Source organism: Esox lucius, chromosome 11 (assembly GCF_011004845.1).
Source record: "Esox lucius isolate fEsoLuc1 chromosome 11, fEsoLuc1.pri, whole genome shotgun sequence".
Lineage (NCBI taxonomy): Eukaryota > Metazoa > Chordata > Actinopteri > Esociformes > Esocidae > Esox > Esox lucius.
The window spans coordinates 6,176,626-6,184,971 of record NC_047579.1 but is presented as its reverse complement, the minus strand read 5'-3'; the positions used below and the strand labels follow the sequence as shown (position 1 = coordinate 6,184,971).

At 39.1% G+C, this 8,346-nt stretch overlaps 1 long non-coding RNA gene and 1 other non-coding gene across 2 annotated transcripts; one reads left to right on the top strand and one right to left on the bottom strand.

Annotated features, from left to right (window-relative positions):
- Nucleotides 1-1,615: 1,615 nt before the first annotated feature.
- On the bottom strand, nucleotides 1,616-1,687 carry trnat-cgu. Its single transcript has one exon. It is a non-coding gene; the product is annotated as a tRNA-Thr (tRNA).
- A 204-nt stretch (nucleotides 1,688-1,891) lies between these two features.
- Nucleotides 1,892-4,186, top strand: LOC109616280. The gene is made up of 2 exons (XR_002197390.3): nucleotides 1,892-2,098; nucleotides 2,685-4,186. It is a non-coding gene; the product is annotated as an uncharacterized LOC109616280 (long non-coding RNA).
- The last annotated feature ends 4,160 nt before the right edge of the window (nucleotides 4,187-8,346 follow it).

The following is an 8,346-nucleotide window of genomic DNA, read 5'->3' as shown; positions in this document are numbered from 1 at the left end:
ACAAACTGGGTGATTTTGTGGGCCAGAAACTGGGACTTTGTAGGCCAGTTGAGAGACATTATACTACTCACCTTGCCCGCAAAGACCCATCCTCTCACTCACACACAAAGGTAAATGCACTGTTCCTTAAAAAAAATTAAGTTGAAGTATATACATTCTGCATTGGACTGATCTAACTTATCTAACGTTTTGCGTGCTGTCGTCAGCTGAACTGTATTCTAAAGATCTCACGCTATCCACACTCATCTCAGATTTAAGGTGAGACATTGGTCAAGTCTTAGGATTTTGCGTGAGGGAAAGAGTTAAGTCAGATATAATCAATTTAGTTTTTTAAAACAATTCTAAGACATACTAAAGTATCAAATCGACACGAGGTCACCAATTGGACAGGTTGGACACACTTTCCTAAGTGCACTGAAATCGTCCATGATGGATGCCCACGACGAGTTCTTTTTTCCCGAAACCCCCATACAACTGTCATGTTATGAGTATAATCCTTTGGGGAAAATGTGAGTAATCTTCCAAAAAGCTGGTTTAACTGTCCAGTCAGACACGAAACAGAAGGGTATTTCTATCCATATGGCATTCTGTAGGCCCATCTCTCCATAGAAAGTTGAATATCCCGGAAAGTTATCTCTGACAATAGAGCATTAAGTTACTTCGGCAACTATGTCCCGTACCAGTGACGTTACGCGGGGAAAAAGGAAAACCCACCTGTGCTGTTTCTTTCTCTGTACTGACTGGTCGTCCCTTGCAGCAGCTGGAGACAGTGGCCCAGCCTAAAACTCGTGCGCTCTAGTTGTGCTGTGTGGGCCGCTCGACGCGAGCCTCCCTCTTCTGGCCCTCCCAAAAATGGAATTCTAAAATTCTAGGTGGTGGTAACGAGGTCGATCCGTGTACATGCGCCACTCCAGAAGAACAGATTTCTGAACACAGCCAAGATCCTGCAGTAACCATTGCCACCAAATGGAAAGGTTTGGCTCTGCATTCTCTTTGCGTAAAAGTGAGGGCAAAAGGATTGTTCCTTTCTCCCCACAGTTCAGTAGTCAGAATAACGATGTTTTGCTGACCATTAATCATTTAGTAGGCTACGTTTAAATGCAGAACATTTACATTTATTAATAGTTGGGCTTAGGTTTTATTGTGTTTATCAAAGCATTTGTTTGTTACATTCAGTTGAAAACTGTCTTTAAAATACTGGATTTAAATGTAATATAATTTACAAAACATGGTGTAACTCACTTATCATGATGATCTCTGTCACAGTATTTCTGTAAGAAGACTTAGTGGACTGCAGTCCTGAGCCTACATAATGTTGTTGGAAGCGCCTGCTGGTGGCCATTTGAAGGGTATGATATGATAAAAAAAAGTTTGGTAATAGATTATAGATTTCGGTCTATCCCTCATTCAGTTACTTTGATTTATGTTATTGGTTTGGATGAACGCCACTCCTGCATCAAAGTTATTTTGTATATAACATTTAGCAATTATCCACATATAAATTAAATGTTCACAATCTTGCGTTTTAAGGTTATTGTTACGTTATATTTTAAATGCAGCCTCGACTTTAAGAATTCTCTTGTTTAAAAATACGTCCACCATGGACATTTTTCCGAGGCACGGACGGGGTTCGAGCCCGCGATCTTCGGTTTACGAGACCGACGCCTTACCACTTGGCCACCGCGCCTGGTAATACTGCGTAAGAAAAAGCTCACTATTCAAACCTTGACATAAACTCTGATCGCTTCAAAATAGAGTTTGTGATGGACAAATATAGTCGAACTATATAAATAATAAATACTTTTATTGGAAACAGTGTCAAACAATATGACATAAAGACAATATTACATCCGGGATGTTCACACACTAGTCTAGTGTACCAGCATCACGGCTAATACAACGTTTGCTAACTCGTTCGCTAACTTGTTGGATGGGTATTGGAAGTTACGTTACACTGGTTGTCATTTGAAAGCAATATATGACCCCTATGAATAACGCTAAGTACTGCGTTTATTATCGATGATTTGATAATAATGGACACGCCCTTTCCATGTGATTCTGATGTACCTCTGCACCGGATGCAGCTGATGGTGGATTAGTAAGACAGGTTCTTATTTCTAACGTCAAACTTTGTATGTTCCTTAAATTATAAATATCTAAATAGATCGACGTTTAAAGCAAACTTAACTCATTTTAACCTGTGCGGGTTGGTCGTCTTGGTAATTCCTTGACTTGTTAGAGCAAATGTAGCTATCTAAGTTAGCTAGCGAGCTAGCTAGCTATCTAGCTGTGCTTAGTATGTACTCAGCCGATTCACTATATCTGATTTACATGTCAAAAGTGGTAATTCCGTAGGTCAGATTTTATGGAATGTTTGGAGAATACCGTTTGGCCTTTATATACTCAAAATCTAATGCTATGTGCACCACTGCAACAATATTGTTACATTGTTGTTGGCTAATTAACATTGTTGTTAGCTTTTTTTTGCCAAGCTTGGGCTTACAGTTGTTGCACATGTTTATTCAGTGAAAGGATCCCTGAATTGTTCAGGATTCATAGGAGTAAATTAAATACTATATAACGTGTGAGTTATTTTTTATGTTATTCTTTGTATTCTATTTTTTTATTAATTACATTGCAGGCATCTATTACTATACCTATTTTTCATGTCTGTTTCATTGCAGAAGTTACCCTGGACAGACTCTGAAGTCCCACCGTGGAGACACCCAGCTGCTACCTGCCAGTCAATGCTTTAACCATGCCCCTAGTGTAAACTAAACACCGGAGGCTGGATAATTCCACTCCTGTGACACCTCCCAGTCCCCTGCATTAGCCCTTCTCTGACTGACCACCATGCCCCTAATCGTGGATGCAGTTTGGGCTGTTTGGAGCATCGGGGCAGGGGTGTATGACTACTTCCACACCAGTGCCATGGAGGAACGCATCGGCAACCTGGAAAGTGCCCTCTCCATCCACCAATGTGTCATAGCAGTCCTGTCCGCAGGTCTTGTCTTGCTTATGACCTACATACTCTGGAGAAAACACTAAAACCGTTATTACAACCATGTTCCTGTTCAGTCTTGGCGATGCATGCACTGGAAATAAGTTTCTCCTAGGTTCAGATCTAGGATAATTTCCCTCTGCCCCAATCCCAATGTTATTCACTAGTGGAGGAAATGCAAAACGGACCCAAGATGAGCATCTAGAGGGAACTTCACTCAAGTCTAGGGGAGATAAGATCCTCTGCACCCAAAGACTGCACTACAGCTACTTACCAGACTTACAGCCAGTCCCAAAGCCATCACAGATGTAACAATAGTAACAAACTTATTTCAGGTAGAACTTTTCTCCAGTAGGGCTCAACAGTTCACTACAGAGGCACAGCTACTGGTAACTATGCTGTTAGAATGAGAGGATGAGAACGTCTGGGAATTGAAGATAATTAGAGAAGAATTACAGCTCCTCTGGTCATCTCAAGGCCCAGCTCTAAAGACATGTTATCTCCAAGTTTGGCATGGCAAAGAGTGGACAATATGCCTCAAGTTGATTTGGGGACCGGCTGTCTTGACTGGCTGTGATCAGACTACACTGTAGTTTGCCTCTGTCCAGATCCACTTTTAGCCTGGTTTCCGATCGGTTTGTGCTATCTTCTTTCCAACAGATCAGATACCAGGTCAATTAACTCTACTTGTTCCATTTACTTGATCATCCATTTAATGTGACTGTCCTTGGTACTGCAGAAAGGGATATGTAAAATGTCTCCCGTCCAAGTCCCTGTAGAGTAAAAATAAATGACATGTCGAGACTAAACATTTTGGGCCACTTTCCCGACACAGATTATGCTTTGTTCTATTTAAAAAAAACATTGTCACTTTGAGAGCCTCCATTAAAAGTGCATTTTAATTGAGGACTTAAACTGCGCACTGGAAAGGGACCCTATTAGTGGAAGATGAAACCTAAGTTGTTGTCTAAGTTTTTAACTTGTATTAGTTCATGTCACTGACACTGATGGTTTTCCCTCTACTTGTGCTCAATACTGTAATACGTTTTGAAATCATGCTATTTTTATAATTGCTGTATCTGTTAGCTTTGTCTTGCTGACTTATCATGGCCATTGTCTACTCATGTGCTGCTGTTTGTTGCTGAATCACTACCAGTTTGAATTATCTGTGGGAAAAAGTTAGTTAGTTAGTTTAATAAAAATTAAAAATTCATTCTTCACTGTTTATTTGTGTGTTGTGTGCACTGTATATAAACACATTTGCATTTAAATCCTTGGAGGATGGGTGTGATTCCAATGGGCAAAACTGAGTGTTCGGATGTCATTTAAACTGGGTTTGCTCACTGGGATACTGACAATGCATTTTTTTTTTATGAAAAGGCAATTTGCCCATGTTGAAGCACCACTATTCTGTATGTGCTTTAGCCAACCCACCGTTATTTAATTAAACAGGTTTTAGGAGTGTGCATTTATGTAGGATCCCAGGGTAGTAACACCTTAATATGATCTTACCTTAATATGATATCACCTTAATATAATATCCCTTACATTGATATTACACTCTAGAAAGATCTCTAATATTATAATGGACGGTGGATAGAAAATTGGGTCACTCCCACAAGACAGGCAATAAAATAAGAGGAGACTAGGTGGAGAAATCAGTAGAATGAATCGTGTTATTGGTAAATCATGTCCTTATCCCTTCCAACTTGTCTGGACGTGGGAGGGCCATCCTTTGTCACGTGTTGCAGATGAAACTCAAAGGGTGATGGAGTGGCGAGGGGATCAATAATCCCACTGACTTGAATTGAACTGACTCAATTTGAATAATCCACTTAAAAGAAAATGAAGCATGTATTTTCAATTGACCAATTCCCATTTTACAAGATATAGACCTCAAAAACAGTTAAACAGCTGGTATTGTAAGCTACCACTTCAGGTCAATACTTAAAATCAGACCAACAAATGCACACGTTATTTAACTAGGCACACTACACATTTGTGAAACTGCGTAAAACTGGCAGTGTTGCAGATTCATTGGAAGGGGTCAATAATGTTCACTACTTATTTGAATGGTAGAGGCTTTGAGGCAAGGGGCTGACTTGGCAAGGAGCCAAATAGAAAGCAAGAAGAGTAAGAGCAGCTGCCTGCCTTACTTTTAATACCAGTCATGACATATCACTGAGTCCCCAGGGTTTCACATGACTTCTGGTTCCAATATGAAAATCATATGAGCTATGCATCTCAAATGACACCCTGGTCCCTAGTTAGTGCAATTCTTCTGACCAGACATCCCTAGGCCCTGGTCAAAAGTGCAATATACTGTTGGTAATAGAATGATATTTGGGCAGTAGCCATGGACTCAGGAATGTCCACAGATAGATATTGTCCATGATCCAAGATTCTTTCCTCTGCCCTCCGGATTCGTATCAGGAATCGAGAATGTCAGGAAGGGAGCTTACTCCTTCCATAGAAGTGTAAACTTGCCTATGTTTACTGGTTTTATTGCTGCTATCACTTCTTTATGTGGAGGTTTATGTCTTCAGACTTGATGTAGTCTTCTATCTTAATTTCTCTTTTTCTGTCTCCTGATTCAATATCAACAAGTGTAATGTATGGACATAATAAGATGAGGTGGAAACAGAGCTGCACTTCTTAATTTCCTCTCAAATGTAGTCAAACTTCTCACTGTGTAATATTTAATTTAAACCTGGGACGCTGTGTAAAAGTCAGAATTGCCATTTGAACTTTGCCTCATCGCACAAATTGTCATTCCCACATGCACATACATATACTTAATACTTTTAATTTAATACTTTTTTAATACTTATAACTTGTAATTTTTATGCTCTACCCTATTTGCCTTCATTGCTCATTTACAATTGCCATGTTGCACTGTATTTGCCTTCATTGCACATCTATACATTCCACTTGTAACATACACTTTACTTAATACTTGTAAATTTCCTACCCTCTTCTATTTGCACTTCTGATTAGATGCTAACTGCATTTCGCTGTTCTATTCTGTAGTTTAGAATGCACCGTAGGAATTTCACGATGGCCTTCGCTCTGGCCGTGCTGACCCGAAAATCATTGTACGCCCTACAGCCACCATGGCGTTTGTCCCACTGCTGTCAATATCTCAGCAGTTTGTTCGTAAGTTTGTTTGTACTTCGCAAATGAAAACAACCACAAGAACGGACTACATGCAGGTAAGCAAGCAAGCTTGTTATTGATAGATATCGGACTTATTTAGTGCTTGCATGAATCAAACCTCCCTGTTTTGGAAGGTGCGTTCATGAGCAACTGGGAGGTGGAAAAGTTCCGACCACCATGTGGGAGAATACCAGAGAATATACCTGAACGCTTTTTTAAAGCTCCAAGAACGTAATATGAACGCACCCAACTAAAACTTGAAAGGAAACAGATTACAGAAACTTTTCAAATTATGAGGGAGGAGTAGATGTAATTTAAAAGATTAAAATATATTTAAACTTTTTATGTGGAAAAACATCAGTTATAATAAGTTATTATTCAAAATATGATATTAAAAAGTGAATAATGCATATGTTTTTATGTCATGCATGTTTTTTTCTTATCAACAATTCAAGTGATTTATTTGTAAGCTCCAAATCCTCTTATTTCACTCAATGGCCTTTGTGCCCTGGCATGTGACCCTTGTACTAAACATTTTTGTGATACCGAAGGCCAAATGACCTTGCCCCTAAAATGATGAAATTCCAAGCCTGGTTGAATGACAATAAAGTTGAATCAAATCTTATCTAAAACATAAAGAAAAACAAGATGCAATCATATGCAAATCATTTAAACCCTATTTTCAATAGAAAATAATACAAAGAAAACATATCAAATGTTGAAACAGAGAAATGTGATTTTGTCTTGAAATATCTATGCCCACTTTGATTTGATATCAGCAACATGTTTTAAAAAAGCTGGGACAGGGGCAACAAAAGACTGGAAAAGTTGTTTAATGCAAAGAATATACCTGGTGGAACATCTCACAACTAATTAGGTTAATTGGCAACAGGTCAGTAACATGACTGGGTATAAAAAGAGCATCCCATCTGAGCCTTTCAGGAGTAAAGATGGGGAGGGGTTCACCCCGCTGTGAAAGACTGTGCAGGCAAATATTGTAAACATTTTAGAATAAAGTTTCTCAACATAAAATTGCAGAGTTCGGGGAGATCTCATCATCTACGTTACATAATATCATTTTAAGATTCAGAGAATCCGGAGAAATCTCTGGACGCAAGGGACAACCAATATTGGATGGTCGTGATCTTTGGGCCCTCAGACGGCACCGCATTAAAAACACGATTCTGTAGTAGACATCACTGCATGGACTCAGGAACACTTCAGAAAACCATTGTCTGTGAACAGTTTGTCGCTGCATCCACAAATGCAAGTTAAAACTCTACCATACAAAAAAGAAACCATGTATAAACAAGATCCAGAAACGCCACCACCTCCTCTGGGCCCAAACTCTTTTTAAAGTGGAAAACTGTCTTGTGGTCTGACTAATCAAAATCTGAAATTATTTTTGGGAATCATGGACACCATGTCTTCCAGACAAAAGAGGAGAGGGACCATCCAGCATGTTATCAGCACACTGTTCAAAAGTCAGCATCCGTGATGGTATTGGGATGCATTAGTGCACATGGCATGGATGACTTGCACATCTGTTAAGGCACCATTAATGCTGAACAATATAAACAGGTTTTAGAGCAACATATGCTGTCATCCTGAAAACGTCTTTTTCAGAGAAGGCTTTGCTTATTTCAACAGGACAATGCCAAAATATATTCTGCACATATTCAAACATCATGGCTCCGTAGTGAGAGTCCGGGTGCTAAACTGGCCTGCCTGCAGTCCTGACCTGTCATTCATTGAAAACATTTGGTGCATTATGAAACGAAAAATACAACCAACGAGACCCCAAATTGTTGAGAAGCTGCAATCCTATATCAAGCAAGAATGGGAAAAACTTTTTACTTTCAGAACTACAGCAATTGGTCTCCTCAGTTCTCAAACACTTAGTGTTGTTAAAGAAAGAGGTAATGCAACACAATGGTAAACATGCCTATCCCAAAATGTTTGAAACATGATGCTGGCATCAAACTCTAAATGGGCATGCATTTTTCCAAAAACAATACCATTTCTCAGTTTCAACATTTGATGTTATCTTTGCATTAATCTCATCTCATCTTCATCCACTTATCCAGTATTTTTGCATTATTTCCAGTTGAATATAGTGATGAATTATTTGCATTTTATGCAACGTCCAAATGTTTTTATTTTATTATGTATTTTGATAATTATTATCT